A 23605-nucleotide genomic window follows, 5' to 3' on the forward strand; every position below is an offset into this window, starting at 1 on the left:
CCTCGTTAACTTTCCGAAAATTTCGTTAATTATCGAAATTATAAGCATTTTAATTTTATCGACAATTATCGATAACAGCAAAAATGAGTTACAGAATCCTACTAATGAACGTAAGAATCGTTTTGTGCGACATCTATTAGAATAATTGTTGCGCCCTAATGTATACTACAATAATTGCAAAATTTTTGGAAATTTCACCATTACGTAACGTTCACATAGATTCACTACAACACAAAAGAAACAAGCAAATTTTTTTATTAAAACACCAACTTCCCCAGCTTTATAATCTCCTTGGGTCATCTTGTTAAACTAATAAAAATCAAACCCTTCATACAGCACGGAAACAACTCGAGTTTAAGACCGCCATAATCCGGTTTATAGTCTGGTCTTCAATGGTTTTGCAATTGCACTACTTGTGATGCTTAATATTGCTATTGCCACCTGAGATTTATGAACAGTTTCGTTAAGACGATACGAATGCAAATGTGTTCAAGCTGCCACCTGTACGCTTTGTTTATATATTAGTTACTTTTGTTCGTTTTTTGTTTTCAGTCGAACAACCATTTTCTACACCGAAAGGCGTTTGGTAGTTGTTCATTCAAAACACAAATTTTTTTTCACTGAACACTAATTTTAAATGTAAGTTATATGCATAGGTAAGAGTACTTTACACGATATGAAAAAATACATTTCGAAATTAAGTTTTTGTAAATAAGATTTACGTCTAGAATGTCTTGTTTTGGTGGATTTTATATTGTATTTACTTTTTTGATTTTCAGGTTCCAAAAACCACAATTTTGACGTTGTCGTTAAATAAGTTTTAGAAGATCTTCAAATAAACCTCAGAAGACTTATTTTACCTAAAGCCATTGCTTCAAATACAACCCTTTGCCATAGATAAATTAAAAGTACATATAGACAAAGGAATGCTTTAAACAATGTTCTTAACATCGAGTTTGTTGACAGAACAACTCAATTAAAATTACAATAAATACAACTCTATAAAGTTAGTTGTTGATGGAATCTACATCCTCGGAAAAATCGCCTTTGAAAAATATTCAATATTTTGGTTTGAGTCTGTTGACAGCACACAGCATGAGTAATCTTTTGTCTATGCCAGTACCATAACTTAAAGTTCTCCGAAGTTTTCAGTATGTATTACATTTTTATTTTCCAGGGTAGTAGATGGTTCCGACATACTTTTTGGGTCCCATCGTAATAATACAACATAATGTTCGTCTCATTAGAAAATATAACGTCATCAAAGTACTTTGAAGGGCTTGAAATCTTCTCCGTAGAAAATTCGTTTCTCTATATTTTACGCGGAGAGCAGTGGTTTTTCCTATCCCTTCGTGATAATGCTTTTCTGACTTTTTCACGTAACGCACATATCAATTACAAAATTTTTTCAATTACAAAACCAACATTTGATTCTGGTTTGTGGTCCATTATTGATTTCCTAAATTATTACAATTGCAAATAAATCGTGGGAATATTCACAATTTTATTGCATTTTAACTGATTTGCAAACATTTAGACCAAGGCCAAGAAATCAAGTTTTTGTTGTTATTTCTGGCCGATTTCTGAAAGTTTCAATTTCAATTTCAAATTAATTTTTAAAATTAAATACTAATTTGAGTTTCAAATAAAATGTTTTAAGTACTGGTTTGAATTTCAAATTGAATACTTAATTAAAAACTGATTTGAATTCGAAATATAATGCTTTAAATACTAGTTTGAATTTCAAATTAAATGCTAAATTAAAAACTGATTTGAATTCGAAATATAATGTTTTAAATACTAGTTTGAATTTCAAATTGATTTTTAAAATTAAATACTAATTTGAATTTCAAATAAAATGTTTTAGGTACTAGTTTGAATTTCAAATTAAATACTAAATTAAAAACTAATTTAAATTCGAAATACAATGTATTAAATGTTATTTTGAATGTCAATATGAAGATTGTAATTTAACATTAAATTTAGTGGATTAAAATGGAGTAATTTATGTTTGTAAAGTAATGAATTAAGTATGGAATGTAAAGAGATACAAATGAAAACTTTAAAACAATTTTTAATTTTTCAATAGTTCATCTACTAAAACGCAAACTTTAGAATTTGTTTTAGTTTTCTGCTTCATTTCATACATATATATTTCTATGAACTGCCAAAATAGAGATGAAGGCAATGGATATTCTACATTAAAAACATGAAATGATTTAAAACATACATCAAGTGCTCGTTTGATGTTGCTTATAGGCATAAAATGGCCATCTCAGTATAAAAAAAATGTTTCTGCCTCTACCGTTTTTGGGTTCCCAATACCTAGAATAAAAGGTTGTATTGGTACATACTACCTTTTTCAAATCCATCGTTTTCCACTGAGCATAATACTTCCTTCATAAAAGGATCCCGAAATGTTATATTATTTCTTGTGTGTGTCAAAATGGTTTTAATTTGTCATCCCAATCAATTAAAGATGATCCATGTTTGTTTAACTCATTTAAATCAATTTCAATCTGAAAAAATAAAAGAAAGTTATTTCAGTACCATCTATATATACAAATTAAATGTCTATCTTACCAATTGACAGCCGTTTGGCCGTTTATATTGTGGCCACTTTTTAAAAATATCAGTTATGTTACTTGTTCCATCCATAAATTGTTTTACTCTATATTTAGATGAAGCCCTCCACGCATTCTTAAATTGATCAGCTGTTAAATTGTCATATTTGATGCTAGTGATGTATGCCAGAACGGTTTCATCTGCAAATTGAAATGTGAATATGTTACAATTACGACATAACTAGCTCTTTTTCTTCATACATACCATTACCATTTTTGATATATTACTTCTGGTATTTGAGGGAATGGACAGCTTTTATTTGTTTAACTTGTGTTCTGTTTTTAGATTATTAAATATAGGTTTGCACTTCTCCGAGAATTATGAATTATGGGAGAGAGAAAAAAATGTATCAAGAATTGGATTAATAATGAAATTTAGAATGTTTTCGTTTATACATTCAACGTCTTTTCGGGCTAAGTTGATCTTTGAATGCATAGCTGTTTGAAATTCCATGCAATTGTTGAAGATTGTTTTTATTGAGTTTTCATGGTCGTGACTCCGTTTACTGTCATTTTCAATGTCACAATGGAGTGCGACATCTACTGATTCTATTTGAAAATTGATTGGAATTTCCGCATTACATTCACCACGGTCTCCATTGGGACATATACCGACTCTAATTGACACTTGCTTGGATTTTCCGTATTACATTCACCAATTACAGATTGGGTGTTACCATGTTTTTTAACATGTCTTTTGTATGTCGATGAACTATTGTATACATTTTCACAGCACATAAAGTTATCGTGTGTTTTAAGAAAATGATATTCTTTTAAATGTTTAAAAAGATATTCATTTTCAGTAAAACTTTTATCACAAAGAAAACACTTCATCACAAACAATTATTAATTTCTAACAAAAAATTGCACCAAACAGTATTTTTGCTTTTATTAACACTTTTTTATACTTCTTGAAAGAACGCGCGTGATCACTTCGAAAGTTTAATAACAACTGAGTGGAAAGAAGAACATAATTTCTTGTTTGCACTTCATAAATCTTTCTGAGAGCAAATGAGAATAACGTCTATAAGTTATTCTCGCGTGCGCTCGCGTGGGGCTGTTGCAATTAATTTTTTTGTGGCTGTTGATATTCGTTTGGATATACATACATACGTGTGTATGTTTAAATGAATGTTGTAGTAAAGAACGAAAAGTTTTGCACCAATGGATCCATGTATGTATGTATGCACATAAATATGTATGCTTTTTCTTTGGTAAGGAATGAATGTGGTGTTGTTTATTTGTCACGTAGGCCTTTTTGCGCGTAAAGAGTGAAGGGCAGAGTGGTAGCGGCTTGGTTGAACAACAATGAGTTGTACACATAGACAAAGACAATGGTTACAAGCAAAATAGTCAGAATTTCAAAGCACAAGAAAATGTAGTTTTTGAAACACGTTGTTTTAATAAAGAAGAGGCTTTGCTGTTTTGTTGTTTTTTTGTGCAAACAATATAAGAAATTTCCATCGAATCTTCTCTTCTTATTAATTGCTTAGTGGATGGGGGAGTGTTAGCGGTTAAGTTTTTGGACGACAATGTGTGTATTCTTTTAAAAAAGAAGATGCGCTCTTGTTGTTTGGATGTCACGTAGACTTCTTCTGTGCATAAAGAGTAAAGGGGAGAGTGGTAGCGGCTTGGTTGGACAACAATAAGTGTGTAAAGTTTTCCCTGTAGACATAGAAAGAGATCAATGGTCAGCAAAAAAGTCAGAATTTCAAAGCACAAGAAAATGCAGTTTTAATCGTTAACTCAAGCAATATTTAAAACACGTTGTTTCAATAAAGAATAGGCTTTGCTGTTTTATTGGTTTTTGCACAAACAGTATAAAAATTGTCATCAAATGTTTTCTTCTTGTTAATTGCTTAGTGTAGGGGGAAGAGTGTTAGTGGTTATGTGTTTGGACGACAATGCGCGTGTTCTTTTAAAAAAGAAGATGCGCTGTTGTCACGTAGACTTTTTCTGCACGTAAGGAGTGAAGGGAAGAGTGGTAGCGGCTTGGTTGGGCAACAATGAGTGTGTTAACAAAGAGATCAATGGTTAGAAACAAAATATTATCAGAATTTCAAAGCACAATAAATTTCAGTTTTAATAGAATTAATTATAAACAAATATTACTATAATATTTGAATGCTTTGTTGTTTTTTATTCTTGTCAACTAAATAGAGGGATAGGGCGGTGGATAGAGTGGTAGCGAGCGGTTAGGTATTTGGACGACAATAGGTGTATGTATACATATGTATGTAAATCAAAACCGGTCTATGGGCAGAAACAAGAGCTGCAGTTTGTCAAGGTATTGTTTTCAAAACAAGAAAACAAATTTTTGTTTTATTAATTTATGAAAACTTACGAATAAGTATGTGAAAATGTTAGGTTTTTATGTTTTTTTGCACATGTAGAGAACACATTGTTTTTTAAAAAAAATAAGATGCCTTGTGGTTGTTTGGGTGTCACATCGTATTATTTGCGAGCAGAAGAGAGAAGAAATTGTGATATCATTTTGTAATGTTATTGTAATTTCTTTCGTCGACTGTATTTATTTTTGATGAATACAGGGTGGGTGGGGGTATGGTTGTGGCTAGGTGTTTTGGAGAACAACTGAGAATAGCGTGTGTATACAAAACAGGTTTATGCCCAGAAACATAAGAAGAATTTCTCAGTGCATAGCAATTATTAATGCTAGTAAGAGATATGCATTTGAAACGCATTCATAAAAGAAGAAGGCTCGTTGTTGTTGTAATATTATTGGATATTGCAATTTCTTATCGACGAATGTATTTATTTTCGATGAATACAGAGTGGGTGGGGGAGGATGATAGTGGCGATGCTTTGGTGAACAGCTGAGAATAGTGTGTACTTTAAAACTTGTCAATGTTGCGTTATTTTGTTAAATAATGTACCAATGTTAGAGAAATTCTTGTTCTTTGAACCAAATTGTCTGAAAATTAACATTTTGGGATATAAGTGAGTAAGATCATCCCTGCAAAAAAGTTTGAATATCGCTTTGCTTTCAGTTTATAAATGTATAAATGTATATTTTTGTAGCTCTGTAAAATAAAAGATCTTCATTGGATAAATATATTCTCCAAATTTCACAGCACATTTTGGGCACTCTACACAGCCTTACGCAATCAATGACTAGTCCGAGTCCCAGATTATGCATCATAACATTTTTCAACGGTGAGATAGCTAATTTTCCAACTATTTTACTGTTTTCACACTTTAATTAATTAAATGTAACTTTTCATTTATTTCATGTAACAGTTTCTTTAAATGTTAGCTCAAATTTTAATGTAACAATTATCATTGTCTTTTCTCAAATATCCTTCAAATTTCGTCTGCTTTGGTTGCGTTCTAGTTTGCATGAGACAATACCATTATGTATAACTTCAATATTCACATATTTTATGGAATTTTATACAGTTATGTAGTTTCGTAACATTAATGAAATCAGTTTCATTTATTCAATGAAACCAAATTTCATTGAACTTCCAAACAACGTAAGTTTTCATTGCATGAACGAAACGTTTCATGTTATTAATGTAGCTTTTCATTGCATCAATGAAAAAAAAATCAATGAAACCCGTTCATTGATACAACGAAGCATTTTTCTTTCAGTGTACTCTTAACTCCAATTTGAAAAAATCGTCTAATAAAAAATAGAAAACAATTTGGAACAGTGGAATTGGATTCAATTTTCGCGATTTCATATTTAAAACCAATTATTAACAATGACCCATCGATTTTCTTGAATTTTTTTTTTTTTTTTTTTTTTTGTAGAAAACTAGAATCAATTACAAAAAATTTAAGTCCTATTTCGTAGCGGGATATGAATGATTACTATTTTTTCTAAATTTTTTGAAATTTGTCAATATAATTTTTCCGAAAATTTTGCCTTTTTTTAGGCGAAGATCATTTTAGTATTAATTAATTATTAATTTTTTAATCAATTTCTCGTTGGATTCGAGCTTGATGATCAATAATGCAAGTGAAAAAGGAAGGCCGACGATTGGAACACATACACCCACCACTATGTGACATGATATGTTTCGCCTTTGGTAAAGGCTCCTCAGACATATCGGACGTGGGACGGTTTCGCTATCATCTAACTTTTCCCCTTTCAAATGAAATTGGTTTTTTGACAATGCTGAGTATTTTTTCAATCATTATATGGCTTTTATGACATACGCTTAGCGTAGTCTTTGAAAATTTTCTTTTTTATATAGGGTGGAACATTTGTTATTTTACCAAAAAATTTAAAATTTTTTTTTTAACATTTGTTGTTGTCGTGAAACAGAGTTATTTTTAGATTTTGAAAATGGATTAGCAATTACTGTACCAGCCGGACAACAAACTAGCTAAGCTGATGATCAAATAACTACAGCTCGGGGATTATATGACTGACAATCCGAGCCAAATAACCTATCAAATATTAAAGGGATTTTTTGCCAGAAGATTATTATTTAGATACGAAAGAGGATTTGATTATGGAACACGTAATGTTTAAACATATCGCGGGCAAAAAAAGTCATTCAGTAATACCCACTAATGCTGGTACACCAATTTCTAAACCATTCTTAAAATCGCAAAAAAAAGGTGTTTACGATTAATTCCTAAATAAAACAGCAACACAAATGTAAATAAATGAAACGTATCATGTTTTTGGTAAAATAAAATATTTTGCGCAGTAGTATATAGGAAAAACGTTGTTGACAAATTTCAAAAAATTTAGAAAAAATTGTTATTATTCGAATCCCACTACTAAGTAGGACATAACATTTTTGTAATTGATCGTAGTTTTATACAAAAAATTTGCAAGAAAAACGAAGGGGTCAATCATTGTTAGATTTCGACCCTTTCAAGGCGCGAAATCCCTGGAGCTGTTGGTCGAAAAAAATCAGAAAATAAACTGAAATATTTTGTTGATGATTAGCATCACCACAGCAAAAAATAAAGGAAATAAAAAACCTCTTATTGAAAAATTGTCCGATTTCACTCAGAAATCCCCATATGTACTTCTAATTTTTCTAATTTTATTTAATTTATATTCTTATGTAAAAACATTATTTTGTCCAAGTTAGAACTCAAAAGTCTAGTACGTCTTTCGTTGTGAATATTTCCATATGTGGAAAAATCTCCCTCTCGTTGCTGACCTGACAGGTATAGCCAAAAATTTCCTGGCTAATTGTTTTAAATATTTTAAATAAGGCTGTTTCCAAAAGTGTAAAACTTCAGTCTGGCTAGATACGGCACTCGATAATATGTATCAATTTCTGTATCAATTGAAGATTTTTTTCATTTTTCGTCTTTTTGCCATTTTGATTCAAAAACTCTGAATATTCTTGTAAATGTGGTATTATAATTTCCTGCTCATCATAAGAAAACTCTATGTTCTCACTTTGTATATCAAGTAACATTGCTTTTACATTAGCTAATACAAAATTCGTCTCCTTAGACGGCGGAAATAAAAATGTCCCTATAAGATGTGTCATTGTAGGTACAAATCGTTCAAGAAATGATTGTTTAGTTTTAGTTTTCAAATCTTTCTTGAATTGAGTCAATGGTAACAATTGAGCAGACTTTCAAAATTTTTTTTAGATTTGTTGTTTAGCTCCGAGTGTTTAAAATATCTTACAAGTTTTTCTGGACAGTCAATCAGTTTTCCCAATTCGGGAAGAGAATGTTTTTCAATAACATCATCCATAACAAATAACACAGTCAGATAAACATCTGATTTGCAAAGAGAGTATATTGCGTTAACCATCTGGAAAGTTTTTGTTTTTGCTTCTCTCATGAACAAAACAAATTGCAAACAAACATCATCTTTTTTACTCATACTCTGGCCTCTCCATAACAAAACGGCGTTAAGTACACACGGTTTTATATTCTTGTTCGATTTTAGTGTTTTATATGGTTTCTTGCACGACTTCTAAAGGGAGACCAAAAATTTAGAACGATCGTGTCACATAGTGCAGATCGGGTTTAGTCGTGTCGTGCAAAACCGTGTCGAACAAAAAAACATGATTACGCACGGCCAAAAATTTATGCCGGCACGACACGCAATACTCACGGCACGACACGCGCCCGCATCTAGTCCGAAGAAAGTATTCTGCGAAAAATGTATACATTTGACTGTTTTAGTTATCAGTTTTTTACTCTTAAAATCAGAAATGTAAAAAAGTGGAAATTTAAAGCGACAGTGAAATTGAAAAAAAATGATCTACTAATCATTACAAATGATGATTTCTGTGATACTAAGAATCCTCTCGCAAATGAAACGGTAAAAATGGAAATGCAGTGACAACCTGAACTTAATGTAAGACATTCTGTATAAAATTGATGGTATGATGATGGACCAAAGTCGATTGAAAGTTTTGTCTTTAAACTTTAAAATACTTCAAAACCTAAACCTATGTATCAAATTTAGTACCATTTAGTACTTTTCATACACATAAGTACGAATTTCCAAAAGTTCTTCAATCCTACACTCCAACAGTAATCTCAATTCCAAATATCAGGATTCCAGCTCTATCTGTTCACCCAAATCCCTATTGTACCAAATTTAGTACTACTTAGTACTTTTCGTACACATAAGCACGAATTTCCAAAACTACCCTCATATCTCAATCCTACACTACAACAGTAACCTTAATTCCGAATTTCAGGTTTCCAGCTCTTTACGTTCACCCAAATCTAAATTGTACTACATTTAGTACCATTTAGTACTTTTCGTATACATGATTGGTAATTTTCCAAACCATTTCCTTTTAGAAGCACCACTTCCCAACGTTGATTTCCATACCAAATTCCTATATTCCTGGGGCCTATTATTGATTTCATTAATTATTTAGCGATTTCTTCAAATTACAGATGTTGAAATTAAACAGTTATGACTTTCATTGATTTGCAAACATTTAGTTATTCACGACATCTGTTGCAATGGAAGATAACAAATGTCTTGTCTTTCTATTATTTAGTGGTTTACGATAAAATAAGTGCGCCTAGAAGTAAACTACAAAATTTGAAATTATGTGTGATCATTTACGGTATCATGAAGTTATAGCATTGTTAATTTGACACATGTCTTGCAGAGGGCCAACTAAGTGCATAAGTACGTAATAATAATGAAAAATAAGGATTTTTGTTGTTGTTATTTTTTGTGGTTCCAGGACGAATTTTCTAAAACCCGGCCTTATCTCGCACATTTGCATCAACAGTGACCCACTGGTAAAATTTCAAGGTCCTAGCTTTAGCGGTTTTGGCTGGGCGTTGATGATGAGTCAGTCAGTCAGTCAGTCAGTCAATCACTTATCACCAAGCTCATTTATATATATCTACTAGCAAAATGCCCGCTACTTCGTATGCGGAAAGGATATAAAAAAAACAAATAAACAATATATAATATGGAAATGACAAACACTGAAAATTTGGTCGCACTAATACCAATTTTAATCAATATTTATTTTTATCTTAGTACTGTACGTACCCCTTAAGTTCGTTTTTAAAAAAGATCAGCCGTATCTCACCCTTACACATTAACAGCGAGATCAACTTTGCACACCAATACACACCCTAACTCCAAAAAATAAAAATTCCAGCACTGTCCCTACACCCAAAAACAAATTGAGTAGCATTAAGTAATTTTCGTATACTTATGGTACGTATTTCGACGACATATCTCAGCCATACACGGACATTAATACAAAATAATTACAGTAAATTCCATAATAATTACAGTAATTCCAAATCTCAAGATTCCAGCTGTATCCGTTCGTCCAATTCCAAATTGTACCAAACTTAGTATGAAGTCGAACTCTTCGTACCCATAAGAAAGATTTTCCAAAACTACCTCAATCCTTCACTTTAGTAGTAATCTTACTTCCAAATTTCAGGATTCAAACTCTATTCGTTAAACCAAATTAAAATTGTACTAAATTTAGAACAATTTAGAATTTTCGTACCAATTTTCAAAACTTCCTCAACGCAACAGGGCTACAATAATCATACTTTCAAATTGCAGGATTCCACCGCTATCCGTTCACCTACATACAAATTGTACTAAATTTAGTACCATTTAGTGCTTTTCGTAACCATAAGTTTTCAAAACAACCTGAATCCTACTCTTCGACTGTAATCGTAATTCCAAATTTCAGGATTCCAGCTCTATTAATTCACCCGAATCCAAATTGTATCAAATTTAGTACCATTTCTTTCCCAAACAAAAATTTCAGGATTCCAGCTCTACCCGTTCACCCAAATCCACATTGTACCATATTTAGTACCATTTAGTACTTCTCGTACGCACACGTACGATTTTTAAAAATTTCCTCAATACTACACTCCTACAGTAATCTTAATTCCTAATTCCAACACTATCCGTTTACTAAAATTCAAATTGTACCGAATTTAGTGCTTTCTGTACCCATAAGTACGAATTTCCAAAACTACCTCAATTCTACTGTCCGACAGTAATCTTATTTCCAAATTTCAGAATTCCAGCTTTATCCGTTCATCCAAATCCAAATTGTACCAAATTTAGTACCATTTAGTACTTTTCGTACTCAAAGGTACGAATTTCTAAAACTATCTCAATCCTACACCCCTACAGTAATCTTAATTCAAAACTTTAGGATTCCAGCTCTATCCGTTCACCCAAATCCAAATTTAGTACTGCTCGTAATCATAAATACGAACTTCCAAAACCATTTCCTTATTTCAAAGCCATTTCCCAACCTTGATACTTAAAATTCAGGATTCCAGTTCTATCCGTTCACCCAAATCCAAATTGTAATAAATTTAGTACCATTTAGTACTTTTCGTACACATAAATACGAATTTCCAAAATTTCCCCAATCCTATGATCCAACAGTAATCTCAATTTCAAATTTCAGGTTTGCAGGTCTGTCCGTTCACTCGAATCCTTATTGTACCAAATTTAGTACTTTTCGAACACATAAGTACGAATTTCCAAAACCACCCTCATATCTCAGTCCTACACTTCACAGTAATCTTAATTCCAAATTTCAGGTTTCCAGCTACATACATACGTTCACCCAAATCCAAATTGTACTAAATTTAGTACCATTTAGTACTTTTCGTACCCAAAAGTACGAATTTTCAAAACTACCTCAATTCTACACCTCACCAGTAATCTCAATTCCAAATTTCGAGATTCCAACTATATCCGTTCACCCAAATCCCCATTGTCCCAAATTTAGTACCATTTAGTACTTTTCATTCACATAAGTAAGAATTTCCAAAACTTCCCCAGTCCTACACTCCAACAGTAATATCAATTCCAAATTTCAGGAATCCAGCTCTATCCGTTCACTCAAATCCAAATTGTACTAAATTTAGTACCAATTATTACTTTTCGTACACTCAAGTTTCCAAAAACCCTTTGGTGCATCTTTCTTACTCTTCATCAGTGATCCTCAGTCCAAATTTGAGGAATCAAGCCCTATCCGTTCACCCAAATCGAAACTGTACCAAATTTAGTGCTATTTAGTATTTTTCGTACCCTATGTACGAATTTCCAAAACTTCCACAATATTAAACTCCACCAGTAATCTCAGTTCCAAATTTAGAGATTCCAGCGCTATCCGTTCACCCAAATCCCCATTATACAAAATTTAGTTCAATTTAGTACTTTCCGTACACATAAGTACTAATTTCCAAAACCACCTTCATATCTAAATCCTACACTTCAACAGTAATATTAATTCCAAATTTCAGGTTTCCAGCTCTATCCGTTCATTCAAATCCAAATTGTACTAAATTTAGCACCATTTAGTACTTTTCGTACCCATAAGTACAAATTTTCAAAACTACCTCAATCCTACACCCCACCAGTAATCTCAATTCCAAATTTCAAGATTCCAGCTATTATCCGTTCACCCAAATCCCCATTGTATCAAATTTAGTACCATTTAGTACTTTTCATACACATAAGTACGAATTTCCAAAAGTTCTTCAATCCTACACTCCAACAGTAATCTCAATTCCAAATATCAGGATTCCAGCTCTATCCGTTCACCCAAATCCCTATTGTACCAAATTTAGTACTATTTAGTACTTTTCGTACACATAAGCACGAATTTCCAAAACTACCCTCATATTTCAATCCTACACTACAACAGTAACTTTAATTCCAAATTTCAGGTTTCCAGCTCTTTACGTTCACCCAAATCTAAATTGTACCAAATTTAGTACTTTTCGTACACATGATTGGTAATTTTCCAAACCATTTCCTTTTAGAAGCACCACTTCCCAACCTTGATTTCCATACCAAATTCCTATATTGAAAATATTTTGTACATATTCCGAAAACCCTATATTCTAAAGCGGGGTACACACGATCAGTTCTTACTGTCGATTTTTCGGAAATATCGATAAATGTCAAACTATCCAGCAACCACCATATATTTTGTGGTTAAATGATGACTGACAAAAATGAACGGCCACACTGGCAGCCAACCGATTACTGCAGCAAAAGTGACAGTCAAAACTGATTGTGTGTACCCAGCTTAAAAGGGAGTATCCACTATCAATCAAAAATGACTGCCAACGTACTTTTAGGACAATTTTCCGGCAAATAACAACTTTTATTTAGCGAAAAAACTTTTAAATACAATATATACGGTATTATTTAGATATTACAAAAGAAATTTTTCGGTTAGGCTTTGACATTCACGAAATAGACCTCGATGACAGTCAGTTTTGCTTGTCAATGTGTACTATACTTAATTTGCAGCAAAATTGATTGAATGAGTCTATAACGTAAAAGTGGACGCTACCGCTACATCAAGCCTACAGGAAACCGCGTGTCTATGTGGTAAATATTGAGCCTCGAACTACCAACTAATATAAGTGGAATTTTTGTGTTTTACTGTAAAAATTAGTAACCTATGTCCTTCATATCAAACCGAAACATTTGTACTAGGTTAGGTTAGGTTGAAAAGAGGGGCGCAAGTCGCCACATGTCCAATGGACATACACTTAAGCCAGAATAGGCCTGTTGTGCGCTCTAGACTAAATGAAGAAAGGATCGTATTTAGTCTCTTTATTATTTTATGAATTCTGTGCCCTTAACAAAATCCCTTAACTGTTTAACATCTTTTACCGTTATCTGATTTAGTCCCGGTATGGTGTCGGTCCCTAGAGACTGGGACCTGATATTTGCGAACGCTGGGCATTGACAAAGAAAGTGTTCCAACGTTTCGTTGTCCTCTCCGCATGCCCTGCATAAGCTGTTATCTGCGCATTTAATTTTATGCAGATGAGCTTGTAGGCCCAAGTGACCAGTAAGGATACCTGTTAGCCTACTAAAGTCTGCCTTACCTAATAATAGTAAGTTTTTAGTTTTATCCTCGTTTGGGTCCCCCCAGAGAATCTTAGTGGTTTTCCCTATATCCTCTCTATTCCATAGGGATGTATGGGCCTGTTTTGCCCAATTTTTTAACTCTAGACGTGACGCATTTAGAGGCTTTGCGTTGTCTAAGTTTATTGTTGCTAATTCCCTGCCATTTTTTGCCAGAGAATTTGATCTTTCATTACCTTTAATCCCCGCATGGCCTGGTACCCATATAATGCGCACTGTTCCTTGCTGGGAATAATTGTTTATCGTATTTATGCATTCCAGTACAGTTTTCGATTTTACTGTCTTGGATGTTATTGCATTGATTGCCATTTTACTGTCCGTAAGGACGTTAACGGTAGTTGGTCTCGAGTTAGCATTAAACCAGTTCAGACACTCTGTGATCGCCCTTACCTCCGCTTGAAGGACCGTATTGTGATCCGGCAAACGAAGAGAGATTTCGGTCTCTGGTTCTTCAATAAAAAGTCCCAGTCCCGTCCTCCCCCCTAACATCGAGCCGTCTGTATAACAGCAGTTTCCAGGAGGCTTTCCAGCTAGGGTCCCGCCGATCCACGAGTCTCTGTCAGGTATTAATGTTTCACACGAGGCAACTACAATTGTTTCAGGTATACGGTCCGAATTAACGTTATCCATTGACTCCCCCGTTGTTATCTGTAGAATTTTTTGATGGTATGTTACGTGGTCCTTTTCGATCCACTCGTCTGTCGCCTTCAGCCTTATGGCTGCGACGGCAGCTGCATACCTTATCTGAATTTCTATTGGGTGTACGTATAGAATAGTTTCTAGTGCCCTCGTTGGTGTTGTCCTCATAGCACCACTTACTCCTAGGCAGCACATTCTTTGGACTTTTTGTAAAATTTTTATATTAAATTTTTTATCCATCGCTGTCCACCAGACTACTGATGCGAATGTTAGGATGGGTCTAACTACGCTTTTGTATAGCCAGTGTGTCATCTTTGGATTGAGACCCCATTTAGAGCCTATGGCCCTTCTACAGGTTGACCAACATCTGTATGCTTTGTTGGCTCGTTTTTGGATGTGATCCTTCCATTTAAGTTTCCTATCCAGGATTACTCCCAGATATTTGACCTTATTGGAATTCTTAATTGTCTTGTTAAGGAAAACAGGTTCCTCGATGTGACCCAGTTTTGTTTTCCTAGTGAAAAGACACATTTCTGTTTTTTCCGGGTTTATGTTTAGACCTCTTGGTCTAGCCCAGTTATATGCAAGTTTTAGAGCCGATTCGGCCCTTCTGCACAACAAATTAGGGTTCCCCTCAGAAGTATTATAACGTCGTCTGAATAACAGACTGGTTCAAATCCTTCTTTGGTTAAAGTCCTCAGTAGCCTATTTATGGTAGTAACCCACAGGAGAGGTGACGAAATCCCCTTTGTGGCGTTCCCTGACCAACTTTATCCCGTTTCGTTACGTCATGTAGCCCGCAAATTATCCATCTTTTCCTTAGCATATTGCTTACCCAGTTCCTAAGGGCCCGGTCCACATAGAAATTATCTAAGGATTGGATAAGGGTTTCAGTGCTGACGTTATTGAAAGCACCTTCGATGTCAATGCATACTGCCAGTGTATACATCTTCTTGTCGAAGGTGTTTTCGATGTGGTGTACTACCTCATGTAAAGGGGTTTCCACTGATCTGCCTTTAACTTATGCATGTTGTTTATATTTAAGCATATCGTTTGGGATCTTGCTCTTAATCATGGTATCGAGTAAGAAAGAAGTTAGACTTATCGGGCGATAAGACGTAGGAATTGCGTAGCTAGCCTTTCCAGGTTTGGGGATCAACACTACCCTCGCCTCCTGCCAGGCTTTAGGGCTATACGCAAATTTTAAGCATGCGTTGAAGATACCAGCTAATTTGGACGAAATATAGTCCACCTCCTTTTGGAGTAAGGCCGGAAAGACCTGGTCTGGTCCCGCTGCATTAAAAGGTTTGAAACTGTTGATGGCATCTTTAACCATTGTTTCATCAATGTTTGGTGCTTCGTCCGTAGCATTTTCCTCAAATGCCGATATCCCTACATTTGACGTAGTGCTCGGCGGGAAATGCTTATTCATCAAAAGCCCCAGCGTGTCCTCGATTGTTTCCATCTTATTTCCCATATCATTCACCATAATCTCGGTTTGTGTATGGGTTTTCGATAGAAACTTTTTTATTTTAGATACATCATTTACGCTGTCTAACTGTTCACAAAAGAGTTTCCAGGAATTGCGCTTTGCTGTTCTAGTCATTTTGTTGTATTCTATAAGTTTTGTGTGATAGTTATCCCAGAATACAGCTAATTTTTTACGTCGAGCTCTGTTGTAAAGCCTTCGGACCTCTTTGCCTTTGTTACGAATTTCTCCTGTCATCCAGGGTTTTTCCTAGGCAGATTTCCTGTCTCGAAGGGGACAACTTTCTTCGAATGACTTTACTAAGCCCTCCGTTATAATTTTGACATTTCTGTCTATATCTTCCGTGCTTGAGCATTCACAGCTATCGTGCCCTATCCTTTCTTTTATTAGTTTTCAAAATTTTATCCAGTTGGTTTTGGATTTATTTCGGAAACTTATAGGTTTCGGCGGTGGCCGAGTTAGTTCAAATCTTATATACCGATGATCTGAGAAGGAGTGCTCTTTCGAGACCCTCCAATTCTGCGCATCGTTTATAAGATTTTCGGAGCATATTGTTATATCTAATACCTCTTCCCTAATCTTGTTAACAAAGGTGGGTGTATTCCCTGTGTTAAGTGTTATTAGGTCGTTAGTATTCAAGTAATCTAAAAGGGCTTGGCCCGTTTTGTTAGTATTAGTACTTCCTCACGTGACGTGGTGTGAGTTAGCGTCGCTACCTACTAGTACTTCGTTACCTGTTTGTTTTGCTTCCCTCACCAGCCTCTGCAGCTCCGACGTAGGTGGTAGTGTCGGTGAATCATACGGCAGATATACTGACGCCAGGTATATGTTGCCATTCCCCTGCTTCAGTACAGTTGCGTCCGATGTTGACAACTCTGGGGAGAAAAGAAAACTTAAGTTTTTGTGGCATATTATACAGGTTCTCGGGCGAGACCCTGTATTAGCATAAAAAAGTTGGTAATTTATATGGTTTAGTCTAGAGACATTGTTCTGAATAGTCCATGGTTCCTGGATCAAACCGATGTGTACTTTACCTGTGTTAATTTGCTCCATCAGTGCCATGGTTGCCGTCTCGCTCCGATGGAGGTTTATCTGGATGACTCCGATCATTGGTCCTCCAGTAAACGGGATTCTTGGGAAACGCTGATTTCAATGTCGGCTCCCTGTAAGTTGTTGCTTGGAGGTGAAGCCTCCTCGCTGTTATTTTTGGCTTCCTCGTTTACGCCGATGCTCGCCTTTCCCGTTTTGAAGCGGAAAGCGTTTGAAACGTAGTAGGCCATGCCCTTTGTCTTTGTCAGACTGGACATGGAGAGTTGGTCAAGTCCGACCACAAGGAGAGTACCATCTTCATGCTCCTCCCTGTGGAAGACCTCCCATCTCTTGACATCCAATGTCCTGTTCTGACGACCAAAGACCTCGAGCATGCGTTCCGTCTCGAACTTGCTGCCCTAACCTCGGACAAAAACGGATGCCTTAGTAAGTTGAGGAATTTGGTCTTTCCTCACCAGCTTGAGTTTGCCGCTTTCCCATGGAGTTCTTATACTACTGACAATATCCTTGAGGGCGGCAATGTTTGCATGCTGGGCAAATTGGTAAACAATCATGTCCCCTTTGACCCCGCTGCTGACAATTTGGATTGGATCTCCTCCCTGCATTAGGTGATCCTATATTAAGTTATTGACTTCATCTTCAGTGGCTTGAATTTGGTCTTTGGGTAGCTTGTCGGAACCTCTACTGGTGTCGATCACTGCATAGCAGAGCTCGTCCCTGTAGCGTTTCTTTGCTACCTTGGCATAAGATGGCGGCTCTTTACCAGTTTCCGCAGCCCTCTTCCACTTGGTCCGGGATTTCTTTACGGAAGCCCCAGGTTCTGCAGTCGAATTCGCGGCCGGGCACACCTTTTTCATGTTCGCGCTCACTTTGTCGCCCTCTGCCAAGGGATTCTCGGAACAGCCTCCCTTGCGAGGTTCTTGACGCGGCTTGCTCGAATCATTTGAAGGTGTGGAGCTCTTTTTCGTTGGCTTTGCAGTGTTCTGCTCTTCAGCAGATCTGATCCTCTTCCCAGCTTCCGAGGAAGTTGAAGGAGTGTTCGTGACCTCCTTGGGAGCATCCTGCAGAATTGCCTCTTTGCTTGCCTATTGCTTCTTGAGCTTGCGCCGTTGAGCCCCAGACAGCTGTTTTTTGTGTGTTGTGAGGTTTTCAAAGCCCTTACCCACATCATCTACCATCTTGTGGATCTCCACCTTTTTGCGGTTTTCCACGATGGTTTTATTTGTTTGGGATTCGGAGTCTGAGTCACTACCTGTATCTGAAGGCTGGGTCGAGCTTGAGCTTCCCCTGAGTTCCTTAGCTTCCTCCTCCCTGTAATTGCCCTTCGGCTGTGTGCTTGTCGCATTACCTTCGACCACAGATGCCAAGGCACCCACATCTGTTTGAGAGATTTGCTTACGATCGCATGATGACGACGGGGTGTGACTCGTAGGCAGATCAACAACACCCGCCGGTACTGGGTTTATTAAGCCCTGCACCGTAACTTTATTTACTTTTCCATTGTTCATATTTGTTTTTTGTTTTAGGGGAACACCCCTGTAGTCAGTTTTTTGTCCGCGGAGAAATTAAATTCCCAGAAGCAGGTGAACTCACTACTTCGCACCGAAGACAGGTCATACCACAAGTGATTTCCCTAGTTCAGAAACGAAGTAGTATGATCATCCACCTCCCCCTATCCGCCGGTGGGACGCGCCCGGTAGGTGAACTGACAAACACCCTCGGGAACATTTGTACTAATTATTAAAAATTATGGAGTACACGGACATACATATTGACAAATAGTTAATAGGGGGCAGAGGTCTTATGATGTATTTTTGTTTATATTTGTGTAGTATTATTAAGAATTTGCTCGTATACAAAATATAAATTAATTTTTTAGAAAACTGTATTAATTATTTTCGAAGTCGAGTAATTTGAGGGTACACAAACCTGAAGTGGGATTCTGTAACTCATTTTTGCTGTTACCGGCAAAAATTGGTAAAATTAATTAGCAAAATTATGACTAAAAACATAAAGAAAAGTTGACATCACTGTTTGTGTCGCTAGAGGCTAGCGACTACTTTTTATTCCTCGTTAACTTACCGAAAAAATTCGTTAATTATCGAAATTATAAGCATTTTAATTTTACCGACAATTATCGATAACAGCAAAAATGAGTTACAGAATCCTACTAATAAACGTAAAAACCGTTTTGTGCAACATCTCTTAGAATTATTGTTGCGCCCTAATGTATACTACAATAATTGCAAAATTTTTGGAAATTTCACCTTTACATAACGTTAATATAGATTCACCACAACACAAAAGAAAGAAGAAAATTTTTTTATTAAAACACCAACTTCCCCAGCTTTATATATCACCGTGAGTCATCTTGTAAAACAAATAAAAATCAAACCGTTCATACAGCACGGAAACAACTCGAGTTTAAGACCGCCATAATCCGGCTTATAGTCTGGTCTTCAATCGTTTTGCAATTGCACTACTTGTGATGCTTATTATTGCTATTGCCACCTGAGATTTATGAACAGTTTCGTTAAGACGATACGAATACAAATGTGTTCAAACTGCTACCTGAGTTACGTTTTTTTATATATTAGTTATTTTTGTTTGTTTTTTGTTTTCAGTCGAACAGCCATTTTCTACACCGAAAGGCGTTTGGTAGTAATTCGAACGAATTTGATCGGATCGTCTTAGAAATCAGATATATTATAGTCATTCATTAACCATCATTCAAAACACAAATTTGTTTTTCGCTGAACACTAATTTTAAATGTAAGTTATATGCATAAGTAAGAGTACTTTACACGATATGAAAAAATACATTTCGAAATGTCATATTTTATTGGTATTTTTCCCAGTGATCTTTATTAAGTTTCGTATATTAGTGAATGGCCTTTTTTCCTCAGATGAATCCATAAAGTTTTTGTAAATAAGATTTACGAAAGACCTGGTCTGGTCCCGCTGCATTAAAAGGTTTGAAACTGTTGATGGCATCTTTAACCATTGTTTCATCAATGTTTGGTGCTTCGTCCGTAGCATTTTCCTCAAATGCCGATATCCCTACATTTGACGTAGTGCTCGGCGGGAAATGCTTATTCATCAAAAGCCCCAGCGTGTCCTCGATTGTTTCCATCTTATTTCCCATATCATTCACCATAATCTCGGTTTGTGTATGGGTTTTCGATAGAAACTTTTTTATTTTAGATACATCATTTACGCTGTCTAACTGTTCACAAAAGAGTTTCCAGGAATTGCGCTTTGCTGTTCTAGTCATTTTGTTGTATTCTATAAGTTTTGTGTGATAGTTATCCCAGAATACAGCTAATTTTTTACGTCGAGCTCTGTTGTAAAGCCTTCGGACCTCTTTGCCTTTGTTACGAATTTCTCCTGTCATCCAGGGTTTTTCCTAGGCAGATTTCCTGTCTCGAAGGGGACAACTTTCTTCGAATGACTTTACTAAGCCCTCCGTTATAATTTTGACATTTCTGTCTATATCTTCCGTGCTTGAGCATTCACAGCTATCGTGCCCTATCCTTTCTTTTATTAGTTTTCAAAATTTTATCCAGTTGGTTTTGGATTTATTTCGGAAACTTATAGGTTTCGGCGGTGGCCGAGTTAGTTCAAATCTTATATACCGATGATCTGAGAAGGAGTGCTCTTTCGAGACCCTCCAATTCTGCGCATCGTTTATAAGATTTTCGGAGCATATTGTTATATCTAATACCTCTTCCCTAATCTTGTTAACAAAGGTGGGTGTATTCCCTGTGTTAAGTGTTATTAGGTCGTTAGTATTCAAGTAATCTAAAAGGGCTTGGCCCGTTTTGTTAGTATTAGTACTTCCTCACGTGACGTGGTGTGAGTTAGCGTCGCTACCTACTAGTACTTCGTTACCTGTTTGTTTTGCTTCCCTCACCAGCCTCTGCAGCTCCGACGTAGGTGGTAGTGTCGGTGAATCATACGGCAGATATACTGACGCCAGGTATATGTTGCCATTCCCCTGCTTCAGTACAGTTGCGTCCGATGTTGACAACTCTGGGGAGAAAAGAAAACTTAAGTTTTTGTGGCATATTATACAGGTTCTCGGGCGAGACCCTGTATTAGCATAAAAAAGTTGGTAATTTATATGGTTTAGTCTAGAGACATTGTTCTGAATAGTCCATGGTTCCTGGATCAAACCGATGTGTACTTTACCTGTGTTAATTTGCTCCATCAGTGCCATGGTTGCCGTCTCGCTCCGATGGAGGTTTATCTGGATGACTCCGATCATTGGTCCTCCAGTAAACGGGATTCTTGGGAAACGCTGATTTCAATGTCGGCTCCCTGTAAGTTGTTGCTTGGAGGTGAAGCCTCCTCGCTGTTATTTTTGGCTTCCTCGTTTACGCCGATGCTCGCCTTTCCCGTTTTGAAGCGGAAAGCGTTTGAAACGTAGTAGGCCATGCCCTTTGTCTTTGTCAGACTGGACATGGAGAGTTGGTCAAGTCCGACCACAAGGAGAGTACCATCTTCATGCTCCTCCCTGTGGAAGACCTCCCATCTCTTGACATCCAATGTCCTGTTCTGACGACCAAAGACCTCGAGCATGCGTTCCGTCTCGAACTTGCTGCCCTAACCTCGGACAAAAACGGATGCCTTAGTAAGTTGAGGAATTTGGTCTTTCCTCACCAGCTTGAGTTTGCCGCTTTCCCATGGAGTTCTTATACTACTGACAATATCCTTGAGGGCGGCAATGTTTGCATGCTGGGCAAATTGGTAAACAATCATGTCCCCTTTGACCCCGCTGCTGACAATTTGGATTGGATCTCCTCCCTGCATTAGGTGATCCTATATTAAGTTATTGACTTCATCTTCAGTGGCTTGAATTTGGTCTTTGGGTAGCTTGTCGGAACCTCTACTGGTGTCGATCACTGCATAGCAGAGCTCGTCCCTGTAGCGTTTCTTTGCTACCTTGGCATAAGATGGCGGCTCTTTACCAGTTTCCGCAGCCCTCTTCCACTTGGTCCGGGATTTCTTTACGGAAGCCCCAGGTTCTGCAGTCGAATTCGCGGCCGGGCACACCTTTTTCATGTTCGCGCTCACTTTGTCGCCCTCTGCCAAGGGATTCTCGGAACAGCCTCCCTTGCGAGGTTCTTGACGCGGCTTGCTCGAATCATTTGAAGGTGTGGAGCTCTTTTTCGTTGGCTTTGCAGTGTTCTGCTCTTCAGCAGATCTGATCCTCTTCCCAGCTTCCGAGGAAGTTGAAGGAGTGTTCGTGACCTCCTTGGGAGCATCCTGCAGAATTGCCTCTTTGCTTGCCTATTGCTTCTTGAGCTTGCGCCGTTGAGCCCCAGACAGCTGTTTTTTGTGTGTTGTGAGGTTTTCAAAGCCCTTACCCACATCATCTACCATCTTGTGGATCTCCACCTTTTTGCGGTTTTCCACGATGGTTTTATTTGTTTGGGATTCGGAGTCTGAGTCACTACCTGTATCTGAAGGCTGGGTCGAGCTTGAGCTTCCCCTGAGTTCCTTAGCTTCCTCCTCCCTGTAATTGCCCTTCGGCTGTGTGCTTGTCGCATTACCTTCGACCACAGATGCCAAGGCACCCACATCTGTTTGAGAGATTTGCTTACGATCGCATGATGACGACGGGGTGTGACTCGTAGGCAGATCAACAACACCCGCCGGTACTGGGTTTATTAAGCCCTGCACCGTAACTTTACTTACTTTTCCATTGTTCATATTTGTTTTTTGTTTTAGGGGAACACCCCTGTAGACAGTTTTTTGTCCGCGGAGAAATTAAATTCCCAGAGGCAGGTGAACTCACTACTTCGCACCGAAGACAGGTCATACCACAAGTGATTTCCCTAGTTCAGAAACGAAGTAGTATGATCATCCACCTCCCCCTATCCGCCGGTGGGACGCGCCCGGTAGGTGAGCTGACAAACACCCTCGGGAACATTTGTACTAATTATTACAAATTATGGAGTACACGGACATACATATTGACAAATAGTTAATAGGGGGCAGAGGTCTTATGATGTATTTTTGTTTATATTTGTGTAGTATTATTAAGAATTTGCTCGTATACAAAATATAAATTAATTTTTTAGAAAACTGTATTAATTATTTTCGAAGTCGAGTAATTTGAGGGTACACAAACCTGAAGTGGGATTCTGTAACTCATTTTTGCTGTTACCGGCAAAAATTGGTAAAATTAATTAGCAAAATTATGACTAAAAACATAAAGAAAAGTTGACATCACTGTTTGTGTCGCTAGAGGCTAGCGACTACTTTTTATTCCTCGTTAACTTACCGAAAAAATTCGTTAATTATCGAAATTATAAGCATTTTATTTTTACCGACAATTATCGATAACAGCAAAAATGAGTTACAGAATCCTACTAATAAACGTAAAAACCGTTTTGTGCAACATCTCTTAGAATTATTGTTGCG

The 23605-nt window shown here is 36.6% G+C and overlaps 1 long non-coding RNA gene across 1 annotated transcript; it reads right to left on the reverse strand.

Moving 5' to 3' along the window:
- Nucleotides 1-2244: 2244 nt before the first annotated feature.
- Nucleotides 2245-2930, reverse strand: LOC141400516 (uncharacterized). The gene is made up of 3 exons (XR_012412135.1): nt 2830-2930; nt 2584-2765; nt 2245-2519 (listed from the first exon to the last, which is right to left on the reverse strand). It is a non-coding gene; the product is annotated as an uncharacterized lncRNA (long non-coding RNA).
- Between the last annotated feature and the right edge of the window lie 20675 nt (nt 2931-23605).

The sequence above is a fragment of the Musca autumnalis genome, unplaced genomic scaffold, assembly GCF_047663935.1.
Source record: "Musca autumnalis isolate F117 unplaced genomic scaffold, ASM4766393v1 scaffold_34, whole genome shotgun sequence".
NCBI classification, from domain to species: Eukaryota; Metazoa; Arthropoda; class Insecta; order Diptera; family Muscidae; genus Musca; species Musca autumnalis.